This window comes from Tasmannia lanceolata, unplaced genomic scaffold, assembly GCF_043159265.1.
Source record: "Tasmannia lanceolata isolate RefF3 unplaced genomic scaffold, GAP_Taslan_0.1 ptg000013l, whole genome shotgun sequence".
NCBI classification, from domain to species: Eukaryota; Viridiplantae; Streptophyta; class Magnoliopsida; order Canellales; family Winteraceae; genus Tasmannia; species Tasmannia lanceolata.
Genome location: NW_027518690.1, coordinates 43,471,148 through 43,495,213, shown reverse-complemented (window position 1 = coordinate 43,495,213; position 24,066 = coordinate 43,471,148). Strand labels below are relative to the sequence as shown.

General features: G+C 39.3%; 1 long non-coding RNA gene across 1 annotated transcript; it reads right to left on the bottom strand.

Annotated features, from left to right (window-relative positions):
• Positions 1 to 20,628: 20,628 nt before the first annotated feature.
• Positions 20,629 to 23,212, bottom strand: LOC143889212 (uncharacterized). The gene is made up of 2 exons (XR_013254791.1): positions 22,717 to 23,212; positions 20,629 to 21,233 (listed from the first exon to the last, which is right to left on the bottom strand). It is a non-coding gene; the product is annotated as an uncharacterized LOC143889212 (long non-coding RNA).
• Between the last annotated feature and the right edge of the window lie 854 nt (positions 23,213 to 24,066).

Sequence of the window (24,066 nt, the reverse complement as noted above, 5' to 3'; positions counted from 1 at the left end):
ATTGATCCTGTTGTAATCCTTGTATTTTTTTTTCTCTCTTAGTGACAGATCGTGTTCACGCCTATGGATGTAGGTATTAAATCAGAGATTTCTACTAATCTCGGTTGATTACATTAACATTGAAATGTGCTTAAATAAGCACTCACAGATAAGCATAAGAAGAAGATAAGATCAAGAGAACCCTAATCTTAACCATTTACCAAATCTATCTTAGATACCCCTCCTCTCATCTAATGGTTGGTGATCCAACAGTCAGATCTATCTGATTTGATATTCTCTAATATGCCCCATCAAACAGATGTGAATTGAAAAATCTACATACGTTCGATATTAGGGTAAAATTCGCCAACTAAAATTCCTAATTTGATGCACAACATTGAATATAGATAAACAATATGCCGAATATGTCACTTGATATATGGTGCCGATGTTGCTGAAGACGATGATTTCTGTCTGTTGCCGAAGATGATGCCTCCTTGAAGATGAGCCATAATAAGCTTGATGGGACTCTAACGTCCATGGGAGAGTTTTCATGGACCGATTTTAGCTATCGATCTTCAAGGATATGTAGGTTTTAGATACCGATCTTTAAGAAAATGGTCACAATGGAACAAACCTCCGAGGCACATCAACTGAGTAGAGCTACCATTTCAGGCTCACACCTCAGAGAGGTACCTCAACTGAAACGGGTCGACAAAGAAAATAGAAAAGAGAATTAAGATTTGGAAGGAAGATAAAAATAGAGAGAAGATGAAAATTAGATAGGAGAGCAATAATTGGAGATTGATATCAACAATTATTAGCTAGGATCAGGTGACAATATATCGACGGAAAAGGCAGAAATTTATAAATTTTGAGAGTGAAAGATTCTCAGCTCAATTTTTTCATAATAAAGAGTGGAGATATCAAATTGGGGGTGACACATTTGGGTAAAGAGAGAAGGAGGTGCCATTGTTAAAGTCAAGGGTGGGTTTGGAATAAGATCATAAGAAACTGTTCTCCATGATCAAAGTATTTTCAAACTTTGGGTGGCCTATGAGAGCAAAGGTTGCCGGAGGCAAGGAAGCGGTGGATGGTGGATGCGCCAACTGGAATAGCTCACGGAGCCTCTTGCAATGGGATCCTTTAGATGTCGTAAGGCTGGTCGTACACAAACAAGGCTATGTGCCGGTTTACTGTGATGGGTGTTGTTGTAATCAGGACAAGGCCGTGATCGGCTGCTCTAATACCACATTAAATCAGAGATTTCTTAGTTGTACCACGTAAAACCTCGGTGTCCATGTTGTGGTTTTCTTTTATTTATATTTTTTTGTTTGTTTGCGCATAATCGAATCGGATTTTCCCCACGGATTTTCTGAAAAAAATGGTATCAGAGTTGTGATTGGAGCGATCGCTGGTTGTAGCACGAGTGAAGTGATTGTGGGTATTGTGGTTGGATCTTGGTTAGAGCAATCATCTGAGGTAGAGAGATTGTTTGAGAGATTCTCGTTTGAGGTCGAGCTCCACAAAGTGGGTGATATGATCGAGATGACTGTAAAATCGATTTCTACCCAATTCAACATCGGCAAGTCAACAAAAATGGTAGTTTCACCCTAAGTAGATCGTAAAAGACATCCTTGTTCAATAAGGATTGGCGAAGGCGTTTAAAGGATTAGAATCTGGAGAAGATGATGGATACCAAGTGTGACAAGTTATATCGTCTAGTTCAGGATATGGTAACTAGTGTTCCTAAGATCTCGATGGTTAGTTAGAAACAGAGTAGCTTGAGCATGTGTAAGTTGTCTTTTGCAGTTGGTACAAAGATGTGCTTCCAAGTGGCAAAGATGGCGAGGAGGTGATAGTTCCTACAATGGGGAGGACAGATAAAGATCCCTATCCAGATTTGACAATTACAAGCACATTAGCCGTGTTGATTGAGACAGGTAGAGTCGTAGCCATGATATTTTGATGGTGTGTAGTTGGTACATTGGAAGGCCAGTGATGGTTTAGGAGAGAGAAAGAAGGGGTGCTAGGTTAGGTTTATAAAAGAGAAAAATCACATCCATGTGTGATGGGGCTTAAGAGAGAGAGAGAGAGGGAGAGAGAGAGAGAGAGAGAGTTTCTCTTGGGTTTTTCTCCGATTACTCTTGGCTATGGTCTTGAATAAGAATACAAGGGAAATGGTTGTGGGTTTACGAGTTTGTAGATTGATCCCATTGTAATCCTTGTATTTTGTTTTCTCATATGAAAGATTGTGTTCTCGCCAATGGATGTAGGCTGTTTTTCATTGCTCATGATATAGGGGCATTTTGGCCATTTTCTAAGATAAAATGGTACTTGGAGTCCAGACTTGGACCATTTATTAAATAGGGGGTTTTAGGATTTTTGCCCTTTTAAAATTTTTAGAATATTTTCTCATTTTTCTATTTTTCCATGGAAAAGCTGCCTGGAACTTGGACATTCTAGCCGTTTGAGAATAACTCACGGGTGGGTGTTATTGAAAAAAAATAAAAGATAGCAGAATTCCCTGGCTAACTCCCCAACTCCTAGTTAGAGAGATCTTGATTCATATTTGTTTCTTTTAGGGGTATGTTTAATGGTGCCCTAAGCCTCTAACTATTTAATTCTATCTTTAGCAAAGGATATAATAGATAGAAGGAGAAAGGATATTAAACTTTAGTGATGGATGATTTAGTCATCAATAAATATTCGATGGGATTTTGGTTGAAAAGCTACCTTCAAGGAGGTTCACTAAAAAATACCCAATTTATAGGGTCATGGTGAAAATTGATTTATTTTTTAGAGGGATTAGCTAGGGGCCATGGCAGAAGGCATTTTGCAGATGGTCGCATCTGACAGCAGTCGCACAGGCTTACTGTTCAGCAGATTTTGTCTTCATTCACGAGGTGGCTGCTGTCAGATGCAACACACTATTCAGTAGATTTATTAGGGCCCACCTTGTTCGAAGATCCAAACCGTTCATTTGTTAGGCTTTACCAAAAAAATATCCCTACAGGATGATTCCAACTCTTCAATCCATTATATGGTGTCTTCCGTCTATAGATCGGATGGTCAGGATAATCCTTTGGAGGCGGAGCCAACAAATGAGAGGTTTGGATCATCGAACAAGTTGGGATCGTCCATCACATCGGAGTATTCTAGAACGATTCTTAATGTGGACCGTCCATCATTTGGGCTTACTTTGCATTTGCCATGGCCCATTCAATGTCTTGTAATCTGGCATTTGAATGGTAGATCTTCCGACTAAGAAAATGTTTGCATCGTTATCCATCTATTCTATTGTGGACCCATTATAAGCTGTACGCGTGAAGTCCATTATTTTTTCAGAAAGTACAGAGGGCCCACACTTCATAGGATGATCCAAACCATTCATTTGTTGGGCCACGATTTAAATAGACTGTACGCCATAAATATTCTCCATAGGATGATTCCAAACCTATGATCGATAAAGGTTTCTATAATGTGCAGTCACTCTACATATCAAAGGTAACAACACAAACTTAATTACACAAAAAAATTGGTTAAATTTAACTTGTACCCACAAAATTGGGTTTATGTCACAACATTTAAGATTTGTGTCTAATTAAATACAAGAGCAATGCACTACAAAATTACACATATGTGGAGATTTTATATGCTGCGTGCACGGTCCATAAAATTTTTTCAGAAAGTACTCAGGGCCCACCTAATAGGATGATCCGAACTTTTCATATGTTGAGTCACCATGTATATAGGTTGTTATATCCCGAAAATCAGGTCTAATCAGAGTCAAGGACCCTAATGAGGCAGAAGTGAGAGCAATCCATTAAGGAATCTGGATTCCTTAAATTTTGGTAGTTTGAGCAAGCTTATAATGGAAGGAGATTCCTTAAGGGGCCGTTTGGATACGCAGATTTTAGAATCCGGGATTTCTTCAAAATTGTAGATGAGAGACGAGAGAAGAAGTGGACTCGCTGTCGTTTTTTTATTTCTCGTCCTTCTTTTTCGTCAACAAGAGAGTAGCAGATCATCTCAGGTTTCCAGTTTTTAGAAATCTCCGGTTGCGGGAGAGATTTCTAAAAACCTGGATTTCTTACTTAAAATCCAAGAAACGTTGTCAGGACAGCATACACCTGCCTGATCATAAACCCTCTTTTACACTATTTTCAAACTAAAACCTGAATTCTAAAGTCGGCGTATCCAAACGACCCCTAAATGTCATTAGATGGATGGATGAGAGCATGCCTACAGAGCTCCCTCTTTATTTTAAACATCTGCAATAATTCCATGAGCCATATTTTTTTCTTGAAATGGCAAAATTTTTACTAAAAGATTGAGAGCCCACGACCTAGGTGGTAGATATGGATGTCTTTGCCACCTCTGTTTCTTCATAAAAAGTATACGTGATGTACAAGGGTTTGGTGATCCAAGCCATTCAACCACTTGCTTAACACTGCATATTACAACCGATTAAAGCTTGATTCATTATGCTCGATATAGGGAATGTGAAAGCTCCAATATCAAAATATTTGGAGGAAAAAATTCCATTCAGTGGCATATTTACTCAATTTTCTTTCACCAAGAACGTTTTATGAAACTCCTACGTTTAGTTCCAATAAACTCTGATCCCTGAATTTGTAATTTCCTACTTTCACATGATTCACAGGGTTCAATAGTTCAACCAGAAATCGATATTTCACGATCAAAGGTGTTGGGTCAACAAATGAGTGGTTTATATCATTGAAAAAATGATGATCCCATGTCTACATTACCCACGCTTAGATCACTGAAAAATTAATTGGATATTTCGTTTCCCTTATGATGTGTTATTCCCAAAACCTTTGGACAGCCTTAATCAAAGACAAGATCCTCACTTGATGTGGGGCCAGTCCTGTGAAGGCTCGCCGAATAGACAACCCCATCCGCCACATGCACACGCACGTGTGGCTCCAAGCTCTAGGTAAAATGATTCTCTATAAGCTATTCTCTTGTTCGCTCAAGTCTTCCCATTAACTGTAAATATTTTACGATACATTCACAACAAAGTGAGTATTAACAAATGCTGATATCTAAAGATTGTAAATGCTGAGGATCAAAAGTTTACAACTGGTTATTACCATAGTAGATATTCGTAACATAACAATAATAATATTCATGATGTATAATCACGGTTAAATCACCACGCTATACAATTATTGAGCACACCGTGTCCCAGAGTACATGCATTTCACCTTCTAAGCTGTACAATGAAAAGGTATTTCTTTAACAAAGTACGACCCAAGAAAGCCTTCTAAGAGATACCCTTTTCAGAATCAGCAAATAAATCAGGAAACAGAGAGGGGAAAAAAGACTGCACCTGATCCAAGAGCTGATCTGATAAAAAAGGATTTACTCAACTAAACATGTGCTAGACCACCCCATGGGTTCTCAAACTCGTACAAAAGCATCGCTGGGTCAGAGTTTGCGGCTTGAGATGCGGCAAAATCTAGCGGAGATAGTACTGGATCTGTCGCGGACTCTGGAATGGATTCCTCTAGAGAAGACATCCACCTTTCAAAGTCAAAATCAGAAGATCCCGTTGCGTTCTGTGGACATTGGGTGACTTCTGATGCCTTTGATGGCTCAACACTAGTAAGTTGGGGGTCCGCTGCTGAGACATATTCTGGGTTGCTCTGTGAAGCATCATTTAACCAAGTACCAAAATCCGAGGGATTTGGATTGGATGGATTTGGAGAAGGATTTTCGAACAGAGAGATGTTTTGGTTGACATTTGGTTGAGGGAGAGACTGACTAAATGCTAGCGGTTGAGAAGAGACGGTACACTGATGGAAATCTGTGAAACTGTTGTTGGTATTTGTGTTCTGAAAAGTATCAAGTCCTGTTTCATTGCCGAGAAGAAATTCCTGACATTTTCCCGAGGTAATGTTGTCGGGCGACATTGGAAAAGATTGAAGAGATTGATTCCTTGGTGATATTGGGGTGTACATCTGATTGTTATTAGAAGAACAATATCCAGACCGATTTATCGATGGAAAAGCAGGCCGTGAAGATCCTACTCTTTTAAACTTTGAACAGGTAGGAGTGAGTTGAGGACCTAAAGTACCACCACCAACCCTCTCCTTACGCATATTCTGTCCCCCTGGCATCAACTGATGTGATATGTTTGGAAACTGATCTCTATTTCTTTCATAGAAAGGTGACTTTGACCGCTGCTTATGTCCGTAACTTGTGGGAATCGGCTTACCAATGTTGTTTACTGAGCAGGCACAGACTTGAGTCGATCTGGAGAGCGGGGATTACAGAGAAATTGAGCTGAAGCCAAGAGACCCAGAGGGAGAAAGAGTTGGTTCATAGTTATGCAAGGGCGGTGTAATCGAGAGAGTAGTGTCAGTGGACTTTTGTATGGGTGGTGCTCCTATGTTGCCTTGCTTGAAACTTCTCCTTTGAATTCTCCATATTTCCAATTTATCAGTAGAATGGCAATGATCGGTACCGGAAGCATTGGTAGCCCATAGGCACATGGGGCGCTTTTATCACAGACATAACAGTGGCACTGCGTTCACTATGCAAAGATCAATCTACTAACAAAATTCATGACGGGCATCGGAGGATGCATATTAAAAACATAAGCACTAAAAAAGCAAGAAATTTCAAGTGAAGGATTACCAGGTCACAATGCTTTTCGTGTGGAGCGGTGCTGAAACGAAATTTAGCGCATAGGTGCCGTGGATGGGCGTAGTTTCTGCATTCTATCTGCAAAATGAACATAACAATTTGTTAGTCATGACCCATATCTCAAATCATGCAAATGGACAGCTATGTTTAGGGGTTCCAATCCATAAAGCTGCTTACATGAATTCTACACTTTCATTATCCAGGTAGCCTGATTAATCAATCAAATTGCTATAAGAAAAAAAGGGCGCTGATATTCCTCCCCCCCCCCGCCCCCCGACAGCAGCTGGCTAACATATTCCCACCATTTGACCTCTCTCTCTCTCTCTCTCTCTCTCTCTCTCCACACACACACACACAACAGGAACAGTTGGTGGGCTCAACAGAAACAGTTGGTGGAATGGTGGGCCCATCTTTGAACAACGTAGGCTCCGCCCATACCACACCATAGGATAATCCAAACCGTCCATTTGATGGGCCATAAACATAAATAGGTTGCATCCCAAAATATTTTTCCATAGGCGGATCCTAGCCCTCCGATCTAAATAGCAACTACATCTTATGCAACCTCTATAGATTGTAGGGTTGTGATCATCCTACGGAAATGATTTTGGGGCACAACCTATTTACATTGTGGCCCATCAAATGAACGGCTCGGATCATCCTATGGTCTGGACGGTACACTTCATTTTCAAAAATATGGGTGGGGCCTAAATTGGTACGATCCACACCATAGGATGATCCAAACCATGGACGGCTTGGATTAGGGGTGTATACGAGCCAAGCCGAGCCGAGCTTGGCCAAGCTCGGCTCGGCTCGTTAAGCTCAAAAGGTCGGCTCGGGCTCGGCTCGGGCTTGAACCAGGCTCGGGTTTGAACTAGGCTCAGGCTCAGCTCGACTCGGTCAGGCTTGGCCAGGCTCGCGAGCCTTACCGAGCTCGGGTTATATTAAGTTCACACCCGTCATCTTCACTGGACAGCCCTATCTAGTGTAATTTGACTACTTTTTTTACACTATGGGGGGTGGTCTAAGTAACAAATGGGGTTCCAAAAATGAAGTGACATATTTTGCCTCCCCCTTTCACTCCCTGGACAACCCTTTTAGTGTATATATTAATATATGAGAAAACGGTTCCTACACATATGTGTAGAGAGTTCTCTACACACTAGCTTAAAATACAGTGGGGGCCCACATTGTTTGGGTGATCCAATCCATCTATTTTAAAGGCCCTCACATAGATAGGGTGTCTACAAAAAATCAGATCCATAGGATCATCCCAACCCTACGATTTGTGGAGGTAAAATAGATGTCTTTAAACCTTTACAAATTAGTCCATTTTTGCCTCCACAGTTTGAATGGTTAGGATGATCCTATGGATCTGATTTTTTGTGGACACCCTATCTATGTGAGGGCCTTAAAAATGAATGGTTTGGATCACCCAAATAATGTGGCCCCCACTGTATTTTAAGCTAGTGTGTAGATAATTTATCTACACATATGTGTAGGAACCGTTTTCTCTGTATATATAATATATATATTTAAATATATTAAATTCTTAACGAGCCTTAACGAGCCGAGCCTGGCCTAAATCGGGCTCGGCTCGTTAAGGATTCGAGCCGAGCTCGAGCCAAAATTGACACCCTTAGCTTGGATCATCCTATGTTGTGGATGGTACACTTCAATTTGAAAAATATCAGTGGGGCCTACGATTGTACGACCATCTCCATAGGATTATGCAAACCATGGATGGCTTGGATCATCCTATGTTGTGGACGGGCCTTAATGTTACTGTATGACCACAGGATGATCCAAACCATTCATTTGATGGGCCAACCCATTTACGTTATGGCCCATCAAATGGACGGCTCGGATCATCCTATGGTCTGGACAATACACTTCATTTTCAAAAATATGGGTGGGGCCTAAATTGGGCCTTAATGTTACTGTACGAACCACACCATAGGAGGATCCAAACCGTGGACGGCTTGGATCATCCTATGTTGTGGACGGTACGCTTCAATTTGAAAAAATATCAGTGGGGCCTACGATTGGGCCTTAATGTTACTGTACGACCAACTCCATAGGATTATCCAAACCATGGACGGCTTGGATCGTCCTATGTTGTGGACGGGCCTTAATGTTACTTTACGACCAACTCCATAGAATGATCCAAACAATTCATTTGATTGGCCACAATGTAAATAGGTTGTGCCCCAAAAATCATTTCCATAGGATGATCACAACCCTACAATCTATAGAGTTTGCATAAGATGTAGTTTCTATTTAGATCGAAGGGCTAGGATCAGCCTATGGAAATGATATTTTGGGACGCAACCTATTTACGTTTATGGCCCATCAAATGGACGGTTTGGATTATCCTACGGTGGTATGGGCGGGGCCTATGTTGTTTAAAGATGGGCCCACCATTCCACCAACGGTTTCTCTGTTGGGCCCACCAACTGTTCCTGTTGTGTGTGTGGAGAGAGAGAGACCGGTCAAATGGTGGGAAAGTGACATATCCTAACGTTTAACGTTAGCCAGCCCCGCGGGGGAATATCAGCGCCCCAGAAAAAATTCAAATTAGTTGGAGGATAAGCTGCAGCACCAATCAGTACACGTATAAAGTCAGTTATGTGACTGAATGATCTAGAATGAGTACAAAAGTCTTAGCACCTATAGTAAAACAGTTTGATACTCGTAGACACAAAAGAAGGAAAAAGTGCCCAATGGCATGTAGGCGTGCAAGAATGCGGCATACAAATAAAGATTACCACACAATAAATCCATGGGCACATGCATGGTACAACCTCGGCAATTGAACTAGGCTCTACTGGAGCAGCGAGTTTCTCATGCCATATACCTACAAGGAATATCTTTTTACAGGATAGGAAAGCCATATTTTCAGACTTAACCCTTGAGGGTTGCACGGTTCCATATGCCCCAGCGGATATGATTCTCCGAACCTCTGTGTTCCTTCTCAACCAGGTATCAATCGAACATGTTCAGGACAAAGATATTTAAATACATAGAAAGTTGGTTACACAAATACATAGTGCATCCAACCGTGCCTATTTGAAGAGATTTCTCACAAAGATTATGTCTCTGTTGAAAGTTAAAAATATTTAGTTGCATCTGGCTATTAGACTGCCAGAGATTGGGAGTATCAACACAAGTACCTAGATTGAACTTGGCTTTGAAGTTTAGCCTTTATTATTAATTTCACAACTATGATAACTCAACTTGAAATATGATGGATGCCCATTTTTATACTGCTGAAAGCATCCCCCCATAAGATTCATCAATCCAGCAAACCTACTAGAAAAACCCGAATTAATCAAACAGAAATAGATACATTAGGAGGTCTATGGACACATTTAGGATCCCTATTACAGAATCCAAAATATTTTTGCTCAGATCCAGGCAACTAGAAAAACCCGTGGGACAGTCTTAAATCTAATTTTATGTTATCATTTTATGAAAACATCCTCAAAATTTTTATAATTTTGTATAATTTTGTATTATTTCAGGAGTATTTTAGTAAAAATTAGATGCATATATATTTTTTTCGAACCATTCCCATTTTTAGTATTCTGTTATTCATCTCTCTCAAGTATTGAGTGACTCTCTTTTCATCCTTCTCTAACTATTGACCTAAGTCCTTAAGCTACTGTGCTGTGGCCACTCTTGCTCACGCTTTCCCTCACCCTCTGCCAAGAATTTAGCTGATGCACTGCCAACATGGCAGCCATGTTATGTCTAGGTGGTTTTGGTGGAGTTCCAAAGTGCAGTCCCTCATTAATGTTGCTGGCCCGTTTTGAACTTGATTTTTGAGCTTTTAAATGGAAGAATTATGGAAAGTGATAAATTACAAAGTTGTAGGTCTCTTTGAGATCTTTCCAACAAGTATTTGTGCTTAAAAATTGGAAAAGAGGGTAGAAAGTTATGGCATTTTTTGTGGACTGTGTCTGTGGGTTCCCAAAACAGTCAAAGTTAGTGAGTTCCTATGCAATTAATGTTATGTTAGTCCCTAAGCTAGCTACTGGAGGAGCTTGAACGAATTTTCTTTGGTTTTCTTTTATTTAAAGAGTTAGAAACCATCTTTAGAGGGGATTTTGGATGTTAATAAACTTATGTAATTGATGGAATATCAATTGGGTTGAACTTTGCTCCCATTTTCTTCTTCTTTTCTTGTTGTGTTCTTGATTTCTATTTTTCTTCTTCTTCCCTCTTAAGCACCCACATTATCTGGTATCAAAGCCAACGTTACTCTCTTGGGCTAGCTTCGATTTGATTTTCATGGCGGCACGAAGAGGTAGAGGAAGGCGTGGTAACTAAATGATGGAAGATTTGAGAGATGAAAGAGATGATGAACTTCAAGCACTTCGAAGACAACTTGAGCAACTTACCATGCGACTTGAACGCCAAGAGCCTCGTAGTGAGCATGGTAGATCAAGCTGTGGAGGTTCTAGTGATGAATCCGATGTAAATACCTTCGCCAATACTCCTGAAGAGGCTAAGTTGGGAAGGTTCTATCGTGATTTTGACACCGTCAAGATTGACTTGGCGGAGTTCAATGGTCGTCTACAACCCGAAGAGTTTCTTGAATGGCTTAGTGCCATTAAGAAGTTATTTGATTACAAGGAGACACCCGAAAGCCAACGTGTGAAGCTTGTCGCTACAAGGCTTCGTGGCTACTCTTCAACATGGTGGGATAAGGTTCAAGAGATGAAAATCCACAAAGGAAAGCGTAAGATCTCTTCTTGGGAGAAAATGAAGTCAAGGCTTAAGGAGAAATTTCTTCCGTTGGATTTTTGCCAAATTATCTTTTCTCAATTCAACAACCTACGCCAAGAATCCAAGAGTGTGTTGGACTACACCGAAGAATTCTACAAACTCATGACTCGTAATGATATTCAAGGGGGTGAAGATCAACTAGTGGCAAGGTATGTTGATGGTTTGAAGTTTTCCATTCGTGATGAGGTGGAAATGCACTGATCATTGAGCGTCAATGATGCTTATCAACTAGCATTGAAGGTGGAGGCTAAGTTTTCTCGTTGTGGTGCTAAAAAGTATGTGGAGTTCGTAGTCTCTATCCTTCTTCTAAAGGTGAATCTTCACATGGTGGAGGTACAAAGTCAAGGTCCGACTATTTCAACAAAAATTCTTCAAAATCAGCCCCTACACATCAAGTTGGAAATCAGCCCAATCGCCCCAACAATTCAAATGCTTGTTTCAAGTGTGGTCAAGTTGGCCATCGTTTCAAAGATTGTCCAAAGAGGCAAGTACTAGCCTTCGGTGATGAAGAAAATGATGATAATTTTGTTGATGATTCAAATCTACCCATATATGATGAGGAAAATGACATACAACATGAAGAAATTGAACCCGAAGAAGGAGAAAGCTTGGTGATCCAAAGAGCACTTGCTACACCAAAGGTTGAATCCGATGATGATTGGCTCCGTTCCAATATTTTCAAGACTTGATGCAAATCTCATGACAAGGTTTGCACCATTGTGATTGATGGTGGGAGTTGTGAGAACATCGTATCTCATGACATGGTGAACAAGCTCAAGCTCAAAACCGAACCACATCCAAAGCCCTATTGGATTGCATGGTTTAAGAAGGGTAATGATGTAAAAGTTACTAAACGATGTTTAGTTTCATTTTCTATGGGTAAGAATTACCATGATCAAGTTTGGTGTAATGTTGTCCCTATGGATGTGTGTCACATACTCTTAGGAAGGCCATGGCAATATGATAGAAATGTTACCCATGATGGTCGTAAAAATACATATACCTTTCGAATGGGAAAAGTGGAGATTGTTCTTTTGCCTAGTAAGGAGGAAAAGACACAAATCTTTACAAGAGGAGGGTAGTAATTTTCTCACTTCATCAATGTTTGCAAGAGAAAGTGAGAGTAGTGGTGTCATTTACATGCTAGTGGCGAAAGATTTGGGAATGTCCTTTAATGTGCCTAGTGAGTTAGAACCTCTCTTGGAGGAATTTAAGGATGTCACACCCGATGAGTTCCCCAATGGACTCCCTCCTTTAAGAGACATTCAACATCAAATTGATTTGATTCCCAATTCTAATCTTCCCAACAAGGCTCACTACCGTATGAGTCCTAAAGAGCATGAAGAGTTGAATAAGCAAGTCATGGAGTTGTTGAAGAAAGGTTACATCAAAGAAAGTATGAGTCCTTGTGCGGTGCCGGCATTACTTACTCCAAAGAAAGATGGAACATGGCGTATGTGTGTGGATAGTCGTGCCATAAACCGGATCACTATCAAATACCGGTTTCCCATTCCAAGAATTGATGATATGTTTGACATGCTTGCAGGTGCAAAGATATTTTCTAAGATTGATCTTAGAAGCGGCTACCATCAAATTCGAATAAAGCTGGGTGATGAATGGAAGACCGCTTTCAAGACATGTGAAAGCTTGTATGAGTGGCTTGTTATGCCATTTGGTCTCTCCAATGCTCCAAGTACCTTCATGCGAGTAATGAATCAAGTCCTTCGCCCTTTCATTGGAAAATTTGTTGTTGTTTATTTTGATGACATTCTTATTTATAGTCATGATAAAAGTGAGCATGTAGAACATTTGAAGGTTATTCTAACCACTTTGAGAGGTGAAAAACTCTATGTAAACCTCAAAAAGTGTTATTTCATGATAACTAGCTTAGCTTTCCTAGGCTTTGTTTTGACTTCAACAAGGATTAGAGTGGATGATGAGAAGATCAAAGTTGTACAAGAATAGTCTACTCTAAAGAGCTTGCAAGAAGTGAGGGGTTTCCATGGATTGGCCTCATTTTATCGCCGATTCATAAGAAATTTCAGCACTATATCAGCCCCCTTGACGGATTGCATGAAGAAAGATGGGTTCAGGTGAACTATGGAGGGTCAAAGAGTTTTCAACTTATAAAGGGCAAGTTGTCTAGTGCTCCTGTGCTTGCTTTGCCGGACTTTGAGAAGATGTTCGAGGTTGATTGTGATGCCTCTCATGTGGGCATTGGCGGAGTACTTAGCCAAGAAGGTCATCCCATTGCCTTCTTTAGTGAAAAACTCAATGAAGCAAAGAAGAAGTACTCTACCTATGATGTGGAATTTTATGCCATTGTTCAAGCACTTCGGCATTGGCGATCGTATCTTGTTCAAAGGGAGTTTGTTTTGAATTCCGATCATGAAGCTCTCAAGCACATCAACAATCAAGGAACCCTAAATCGAAGACATGCAAAGTGAGTTTCTTTTTTACAAGAATATACTTTTGTGTTAAAGCATAAGAGCGGAAAGTGCAATCAAGTGGCGGATGCTCTTAGTAGAAGAGTGGCTCTTCTTAATTTCGTAAGTGTGCAACTTGAAGGGTTTGATACCATTAGAGACATGTATGCAAATGATGAAGACTTTGGTGAAATTTGGAAGCTTTGCAAAGAAGGGAAGCATGCAGATTATCTTCTTCAAGATGATTTTCTCTTTAAGGGGAGTCACTTATGCATTCCAAAATGCTCTCTTAGAGAGTATGTTATAAAAGAACTACATTCGGGAGTTTTGGGAGGTTATTTTGGAAGAGACAAAACTATTTTGCTAGTGAAAGAAAAGTATTTTTGGCCAACCATTTACCGAGATGCGATGCGTTATGTGAAGAAATGCCAAATATGCCAAACATGCAAGGGACAAACTCAAAACACCGGTACCTACACTCCACTTCCACTTCCTAATGCTCCATGGGAAGATGTTAGTATGGATTTTGTGGTTGGCTTGCCGAGAACTCAAAGAGGTAATGATTCCATCTTCGTAGTTGTTGATCGCTTCTCTAAAATGGTCCATTTCATTCCTTGCAAGAAGACTATGGATGCTTCTTATGTTGCTAATCTTTATTTCAATGAGGTAGTTGAGAATCATGGTGTTCCGAAGTCCATTGTTTCGGATAGGGAGACTAAATTCCTTAGTCATTGTTGGAGATGCTTATGGAAAAGAATTGATACTCTTTTGCTCTATAGTAGCGCCTATCACCCTCAAACCGATGGACAAACTGAGGTGGTGAATCGAACTTTGGAAAACTTGCTTAGGAGTTTGGCTGCAAAGAGGCCCAAGCAATGGGATATGGTGCTCCCTCAAGCGGAGTTTTCTTATAATTATGTTGTGAATCGTTCTACCTGTAAGAGCCCATTTGAAGTGATTTATGGAAAAACTCCAAAACACTATCTTGATCTTGCACCCATTCCCGATCCATCATTGTCCACCAAGAAGGCGGAAGATTTTGCTACTACTATGACAAAGATTCATGAAGAAGTGAAGAAGAATCTTGAAGAAAATACCGAGAGGTACAGTCCCTCATTAATGTTGCTGGCCCGTTTTGAACCTGATTTTTGAGCTTTTAAATGGAAGAATTATGAAAAGTGATAAACTACAAAGTTGTAGGTCTCTTTGAGATCTTTCCAACAAGTATTTGTGCTTGAAAATTGGATAAGAGGGTAGAAAGTTATGGCAGTTTTTGTGGACTGTGTCTGTGGGTTCCCAAAACAGTCAAAGTTAGTGAGTTCCTATGCAATTAATGTTATGTTAGTCCCTAAGCTAGCTAGTGGAGGAGCTTGAACGAATTTGCTTTGGTTTTCTTTTATTTAAAGAGTTAGAAACTATCTTTAGAGGGGATTTTGAATGTTAATAAACTTATGTAATTGATGGAATATCAATTGGGTTGAACTTTGCTCCCATTTTCTTCTTCTTCTCTTGTTGTGTTCTTGATTTCTATTTTTCTTCTTCTTCCCTCTTAAGCACCCGCATTATTAGCTTTCTATCATGTAAGCAAGACCTCAAGGACACTCTGATGGACGGTTCGATAGGATCAAAAGTGGATCCGTTGACACCCCTAATCCTTCCTATGAGATGACTATGGTAATTAGGTCACCTAGAAGGCAAGCCTCTTAGAGATCATATCTCTATACTAAGTGAAACCGCTCTCCTGCATAGCAACAACTGATCTATTCCTACGCCAACGCTTGGTAAGAGAAGCATCTATCAATCTAAGAGAAGGAGGGAAGGTGCTGGTATTTTAGTTGAAAGTAGCCGGAGCCAAAATGCCGCTAGCAAATTCTAAAGAAATGAGCTTCAGGCTGTGTAGTCTAATGCAGCAGGATGAGGACAGAAAGATGGGAGGCGGGTAAGAATTAAAATCTAAATTTTATTAATTTTTATTTTACTCCTTTACTGTCCTGTTTTGCTAGAAAACTTAAAAAGAAAAGAAAAAGATTACATTACATGTCTTTGCAAAGGAATTGTACTGCCATAAGCTCTCTATCACAAGGACCGAATGGGTCACTTCACGATGGTCCACTAAGTCCCTGTTCGTTTAAGATTATGTGAACTGATTGTGAGTCCCAAACCGATTATTGGACTCAAGAGTACATTAATTGGTCTGGGATTCACAATCAAACAAGGCCTAAATGTTGATTGTTAGGATTAATACTAAGTCCGCTCATAAACATGACTTTTGCTGCCCATTAATGTCAAGCCTTTGTAAGGTTCTTCGTTCTACATTGAATTAAACCACATGCTCCACCACTTGTGCGGGCCTCCATCAGATCTTTTGAATGTCATTCTTGAGAATGTACTGCCAGGAGGGATACTCAACACATTAGCTTCTTGAAGCGTCTATTGAAAGATAAATGATACGATATGTCACCTATACATTGAGTCCTATGTATATCTTTTCTCATAGTAGTTAGGTTTGCATAGAATATACAGTGTACTGTTAAACAACCAATTACCCCAAAAGCTTAAGCTGTTGGAGAAGGCTTTATTGAATCTTTTATACTTTAACTTAACACTACCCCTCACGTGCCAGTACATATGGATTTTTAATATGAAGGGGTTTTGAACCTAGGGAATTTGTTATGACACCATGTGAAACAACCAATTACTCCAAAAGCTTTAGCCACTAGAGTTGGTGTTATTTGATCATTTATACTTCAACAGCCTACGAGTCTTCATAGCCATTCAAAATAAAATAAGCACATCCTAAACTTGCCCTTATAGATGGATAAGGATAAACTTAACCTAAAACAAATTCAAATACTTCGGTTATTAATTGGACGAGATGCCATCCATCTTTCCGGTTTGTCTCAGCGTTTGATCTTTGGGAAGGATGGGGGGTGGTGTGCTTGAGTAGTGAGTGGGCTAATAAAGTAGTCCAGAGATGAGAACCACCGCCTCAAGGAGTGTTAAAAATAAACTTCGATGGTGCTTGCTTTGGGAATTCTTGTCGAGCCGGGGTGGGAGGTTTATGTCGTGATGATGCCGGCAAGGTTCTTTGGTCTTTTTGGGGCCCTTTAGGTGTGACTGACGCTACGAAGGCGGAAGTCCAAGCGGCTTTCAATGGCATAAAAAAGGTGAGTAGGGACCGTCTGAAGAGTGTAATTGTTGAAGGGGATTCGTTTAATGTTATCCGGTGGCTGAGGGGTGGGGTGGCTCCACCTTGGAGGTTTTGGATCTTTTTGACGAAATGGAAGATATATTGGCGGAATCAGATATTGAATTGATTCATGTTAGAATGTCTGCTAACGAGAAGGCGGACGCTTTGGCTAGAAGAGGGGTGGTATGCATCTCAATGAATTGGTCTGGTCAATTTTCTATTTGATGGCCTGGTCATTTTGTAATTAGTTTCTATTTTTTATTTTTTGTTCTGTATCTTTGAGTATTCCCTTTCGGGTGTCCCTTCTATTTCTTTTATAAAATTTGCCATTTCAAAAAAAAAAAAAAAACAAATTCAAATACAAAATTTAAATCTTAACTAATCTAACTACCCCCACCGGCCCGACCCATCATCAACTTCTCGGTTGAAGGTGACTGATTAGATGGTTAGGATTGATTGAATCTAACTAATTTTTGGGGAATTAACAATCGGGGACGGGTGGGCTCATCGATAGACTCGAACTCAGGGCCACACCATCCACTAGTCCAATCTTAAAATTCGAGCCATAACGTGGCACAAATCACATGCAAACATGCAGATCTTTCTTCTTTAAAAAAGCAAGAAAATGGGAAAATATACTGGGATACTAAATGGATAATGAGTATGCTCCAAACATGTACTTGATGAACAAGTAATGCCATATTGAAGAGAAGGTTTGTTTAATGGTTGGAGCCATACTGTCTGTTCGGAGTTGGTAGATTATTCTGTGCAGATCTCAAGTTTGCTGTTTTTGTATGTTTGATTTGTAATACGTTTTTTAAACTATTCGGATTCCTCCTTCAAGAGAGATGATGTAATGTATAGAGTATACACCATTAATTAGGTAGAGCATATTATATTTCCCATTATCCAAAGTGTTTGAACTGTCCTCCAACACTGCGACATTGAAAATTCTATACCGGGGTCGAAGCTTTTACTTGAACCGGTGGATCACTTTTTCCAAGTAATGGGGAAGAGGACTTAATTAAACATGCCACTGAAAGACTACTAAGGCAAAGATAGGTTCTCAAGAACGTAGAAAAATGAGGATATAATGGAAAGTAGCATACCGATTAGTAGGAATAATTATTTCTTCAAACAATATGGAATAAGGATGTGAAAAAAATGTAAAACAATTCTAGGGCACGTACTATCTACATCAGGCCCAACTTTCGTATGTTCTAAACTACTAAAAAATATGAGATTTTATAAAATCTTCAATATAGGCCCACTAGTTTTTCTTTCGATCTACACTAGGAAGTACACGAGTTCACCATAGAAAAGCTCAATATAAGTTTTTATACATCCAAAATCCTAGTGCATTTTTTAACCCAAAGCCAACCTAACCTTTACTAAAATTCACGAAGAAAGAATCCAACAACCAAAGAAAGTTACCAAGGCTGACTAGCTAGCAAACATGCCTATCTGAACTTTCAACATTCAAAATCCATGGTGGGCTCATAGCAAGACTGTTGCATTCAAAGGTCACACCATGTACTTAATTTCCCTATCACAAGACAACGGGCTAATTTGGAAACGATTAGGAATTAACCATCTATGCTTCAAACACGTGTTTGACGAGCGCCATTTTTCTCCAAGTTAACACAAAAGTCATATGGTTCATGAATCACACCACATTTTTATGTTAACAATTGATGCCCCTTTCGTATTAAGTTTTTTCTATCCATCATATTCATGAAGGTTGAAGTTGTTCCAACCAAGTGAAGCTCTCCCTTTAAGCTTGTCTTCATTATGAAGAAAGATAAACTTTAACATAAAAGTCATGTGGCATATATGACTTATCTCGGTCAAAGTGAAGGACTATATATGTTATTAACCTCCTCATCACTAGACTCACCTTGTAGCGGGCTTGTTCTTCCATTTACAAGTCCCGCTGAAATCATAATTTGATTTTTAGTAACATCATTCCTGGGATTGACAGGGATTTGCTAGGCAATTTTGCGGAAAGCCATTTTGCGGGTGACTTTTGCACTGGAGGACAGCCACACAAGATCATTTTTAGAAGATTTTGTCTTATTCATTGAATTCATCTTAGGTGGTTGTTCTATCATGCAAAAGTAAGTTGCGAAATGGATTTCCACAAAATTGCCTAGCAAATCCCAACATAATGTGATTGTAAAATAAGCAAAAAAAAAAAAAAATCACTGTCCTCTTACGAAAATGATCCTTAAATCCACAAGGGTGAAGAAACTATCTGTTCTTAAAAGTTGAAAGGGAAATCATTTTACACTACTTCCTAAAAGAATTATTGGACCCCACTCTACCAAATTTAATTTACAAGATTAGATCTAGTGATCCGAAGGACAAGCATAAGTCTGGCCATAAGTCGATGAGAATACTTGATCGGATGATCCTAGTCGCTTGATCCATCAAGCCTCATTCAGGGTTCTTCAAAAAATGGCTAAAAAGTTGATTTTGGGTCATTTATTTTAGGCATGGAATGTCCATTCTGATTGAGACCAAGACCATTAGAGTTGCCTCGTGATGTTTTACAAAATTTATGATGACTTTCTCGGACCCATAAATTGTCTTTCACCGTGAAATGCGAGCATAGTAAAAATGAAAAAAAAAAAAAAAAAAAAACAAACTAATAAGGCCCTCTAATTGGGAATTTGTTTTTCTAGGATAACTAAAGTCATCCATAATTCAGTTTTAAGAGATTTTATTTGCTGTGTGCGCATGAAATCTAGAATTTTTCAAAAACTACAGTGGAGCAAGGATATTATCTTGGGCCATAACATGAATCTTGTAAATCATCATTGATCCAAACAGGGGAATTAGTTACCTTGGAAAATTTTTGTTGGAAGTTAGCCCCCCACGCACCAATTGTCACAGGTATCCTCATAGCCATAAGATGCTGTGGCCCTCCCAGACTAATTGAATACCCCTTTATAGTGGTACAAATGAGTGTATAACTGGTCTTTATGTCATATTACAACAATTTTACTTTATGGGGTATGCTTAACTTATTTGCAAACATCCAATACAACTTAAGGAATTGAATACAACAAACACTGCTGAATTTAAAGAAACATCCATATAAATTGAAACTGAAGCATAAACACTTTAAATTCATATTGTATAATTTTAGGCAACTATTAACTTCATGGTAAAATTTGGACTGATCAGATTGCCTTAACGGAGAATCCAAATCAGTTTCCAAGAGCCTTGAGGCGGTAGGTGAAATTGACCATTAATAGCTTAGGCCTCTTTAAAACTGAAATCCATTAATCCAATCGGTTCGAAACTGATACACAAAGTACCTTAGGGTGCTAGTAACATTATATCAAAATTTGGGAGTGTTTCCCAAACCCTAGGGACAAAATCTAAAGCCCTTTTATAGTGGGAATAAAGAGAACAACAAGTTGCTGATCTCGGATTGTTCTGAAAACTATACCATTACGTCCGAAATGCCGAAGAACTTTAGGGTACAGTTCAGAACTTTTTCTGTTTATGATCATAAACCCAAGAAAAGTTAGAATATCCAGTGCCCAAGAAAAGCGGAGATTCGCGGAAAAGCAACTTATAGGTCTCATATTGTTCCGAAACCAATACCATTGTGTCTGGAACGTCGAAAAAGCGTAGGGTTTAGCCCAACACTTTTGCCGAATCTTTTTTTTTTTTTGAAGAGGCAAATAAAAAGATATATTAACAAGGGAAGACCAAAGAGGTCACCCAAAGAAAGATACAAGAAGAGAAAATAAAACAAAATAGAAGGGCCTCAAGGAGGAAGATAATCAAAAAATTCCAACCCATCCTTAACAACACCCTCCCTAGCAAAGGAATCTGCTTCACCATTAGCTGATCTGCGCACGTGATCAAAGACAATAGATGTGCCACCAACAATATCATTGATCTCATAAAAAAAAGACCAAAATCTCCAAAGAGGCACCACTGACCCCCGAAGCCACCTGATAACATTTAAAGAATCGCCTTCCACAATGGAGATATCCAAAGACCCCCTATCAATGTGCTTGATGCCCTCAAAAACCGCTTTAACCTCGGCTTCGCTGGAGTCACATACGCCCAACGGACCAGAAAAAGCCCAAATGGAAGAGCCACTAGAGTTGCGGCACAAGCCACCAATCCCCGCCGGACCCGGGTTACCAAAGCTAGAACCATCAAAATTAAATTTCAGTCTCCCAGGAGGAGGCGGGGTCCACTTTTGCACCACCTTGGAATATGATGACCCTTCGAAGCAAATTATACACCACTTTTCCCGAATCTTAGATTTAAAAGCCCCAATTTACGACCGAAAAGAATTTGAGAAAAGAACAAATTAGATAAAACAAATCCTTTTCAAAAGTTATATCAGCTGGCTCATCACCATGACCGCAGGCTGCGTCATGTGATGGCACCAAACCCTCTTTTCTCCATTTGGCTTTTTACTTCTATTATTCTTTTGTTACTAGTTGCAAACCCGTGCGTTGCACGGTGCGAGAGAAAAAACGTACATAGATAATGACTTCCAAGGCTGCCTTAATGTTTCTTTAACAAAGCAGTGAGTAGTAAAAAAGAAAGCAAACTGTAGTTGAAACTATAGTTGTAGAAAGAAAGAAGAAAAGAAAGTTACTAACCTTGGAAAGAAAGAAGAAAAGAAAAAAAAAGTTACTAACCTTAGAAAGAAATACGTCTTTGCTCATAGTTGAAGAAATTTTTATCCAGAGCCAACGATAAAGAAATTTTAAGAAAATCTCATGACTATTTAATTATTTTTTAGCAGTAGAAAGAGTTCAAAATAAAGAGGAAACGTTATATTTGGGAAGAGAATGAATTTTTGTACGTAACCTGTGAGGAAAGGAAACCGGACACAATATCAAAAACGTTTCAATTTATTCCCGTAGAGTATTTAGGCAAAAAATTAGCTACTTTTCTATTTTTACCCTAATCGTGAATCATGTGAGGAAAGAAAACTGGATATAGAAGGAGTGCCACGTGGCGCACCCACGTCGTTCAGGATTATGTTTTACATATATATTATATGATTTCTTTATAAAAGAAAGACTTTATGAATTATTATATTCTAAAAAAGAAAAGGAAACTTTGTGTTATTCCTTTTGTGACCCATACCGCGTCACCAACACAAATAGTGCGAAACGCGCCCTCTTCTTCAACCCTTTTAAATACAGTGAAACCCAGTTCGGAATTTGAGTTTCTGGAAATCTTCGCGATGTCACTACCGATGATCCAACCGTCAGATTGACTCGCCGTTTGTGGCGTTGGATTCCTTTCATCTTCGACAACTTCCCCATGCCGGCCAATACTACTATTAGCCGGACTTACAAATTGCAGAAACTTAAATCTTGACTTTTCCTTAACAGCTTTAATGGCGATTTCGCAATCTCAGTCCTCGAAAGGATTGATTTATCCCAGAATCAAAATTCCTTGTAATCAAATCAAAATTTTAATTATCTATCCTTATTAACTTTAATTATCTGGATTCCGATTAAATTATAAGGGGCAGATGAATAAAAATTCGATTTGAATTCATGTTCAATACGAATTGATCTTACTTAGATCAATTGCCACACCCGAAGGGCGGCTCTGGTACCAACTGAAAGCTTTATGTAATTTGAAATTAACTGCGGAACATACCTCCAGCCATGGCAATTAGAATCGAATATCACATATCCCTCAAGCTTTGGCAAACCACGAACACGAACCACGATATCCATTGTGCACGAACAACATAAGAGAGATCTTCTAATCTTGAGAAGACCTTAGGCTCGATCGATGGAATCGCAGGCTACTCTTTTCCTCTCAGATTACGGACCCTATCTTTAGAGGGAACTTTAGCTATACGTATGTGTGTTGTTCCCATCAAACGCAACACATACATATAGATTTCGGATCACAAGAGTTTGTGTCATTCCACACCTCTAACACTAATGTGTTTTAGAGTTTCAAAACTCTTGGGATTTATCCCTAAGACTCCCTTTGTGAATAGAACACATCTTGGAATAGAAAGCCAACGTTTTTAACTTAAAGTGGGTCCCACCAATGTGGGCCACACCATAAAACGCTAACATTATCTACACATCTTGTGCAAAGTGTACGTGCTAAAAAGTGCCACTAGCGCTCTACAACCCACCACCAGTGCGCCTTTCATTGGCCCACCACACAAAGCTTACTACAATTAAACCAAAAACAAGGAGTGAGATATGCTTTACAAGGTTCTCTCCTCACATCTCAACTTCCAATATGGGACTAAACTTTAAGTATCTGTTGGAAATATAAGCTTGACCACTCGACTTTTCTTGGAACACACTGCAAGCATGGAGCATGCCATGCAACCAATGATGTTCCTACATTGAAATTCTACTACATTAGGAGCTGCTACATTGACTATTCAATATTAGAAATCTACTCTTTTAGGAGTTAATGTTCTAGTGCCATAGTTTTTTTATTTTGGAATTGTGTAAGATGTTTACTTTACATTTGTTAGTGGGTTAGTGGTATCTCAGGGAAGCTAAGTGTAGTTATGAAATATTAATCTAGGATGTGGAATGTAGCCTATATTTGGGGCACTGTATCTTCTTCTTTTGTAAGCCATTTTAATGAAATTTGAAGTCTCTTGACTAGCGTAACAACTTAGGCTTCATTCTTTGTGTGTTTGGCATCAAAAGAACAATTTTCTTCTCTTGGATCTCATCTTCTCCCTCCATCCTAGTTGGTTTCATTCCAACAGTCTCTAGAAGCCTTTTGCAAAACACTTTGGAAAACCCATTTTAAAAAAGTAAAACTACTTTTCTTTTCCCTTTATTTTGAAAATATTTTCTAACACATTTATCTTTAATTAAGGATAAAAAAGTGAGAAAATTATTAAGAGTTATTCAAGACAAATAACTGGTGCGCTTTAGTAACTAACAAAAATAAAGAGATTCATGTTATAAGAATTTACTACCGCCCAACCACTAAAATCCGTTCCAGCTGGGACTTATGGCT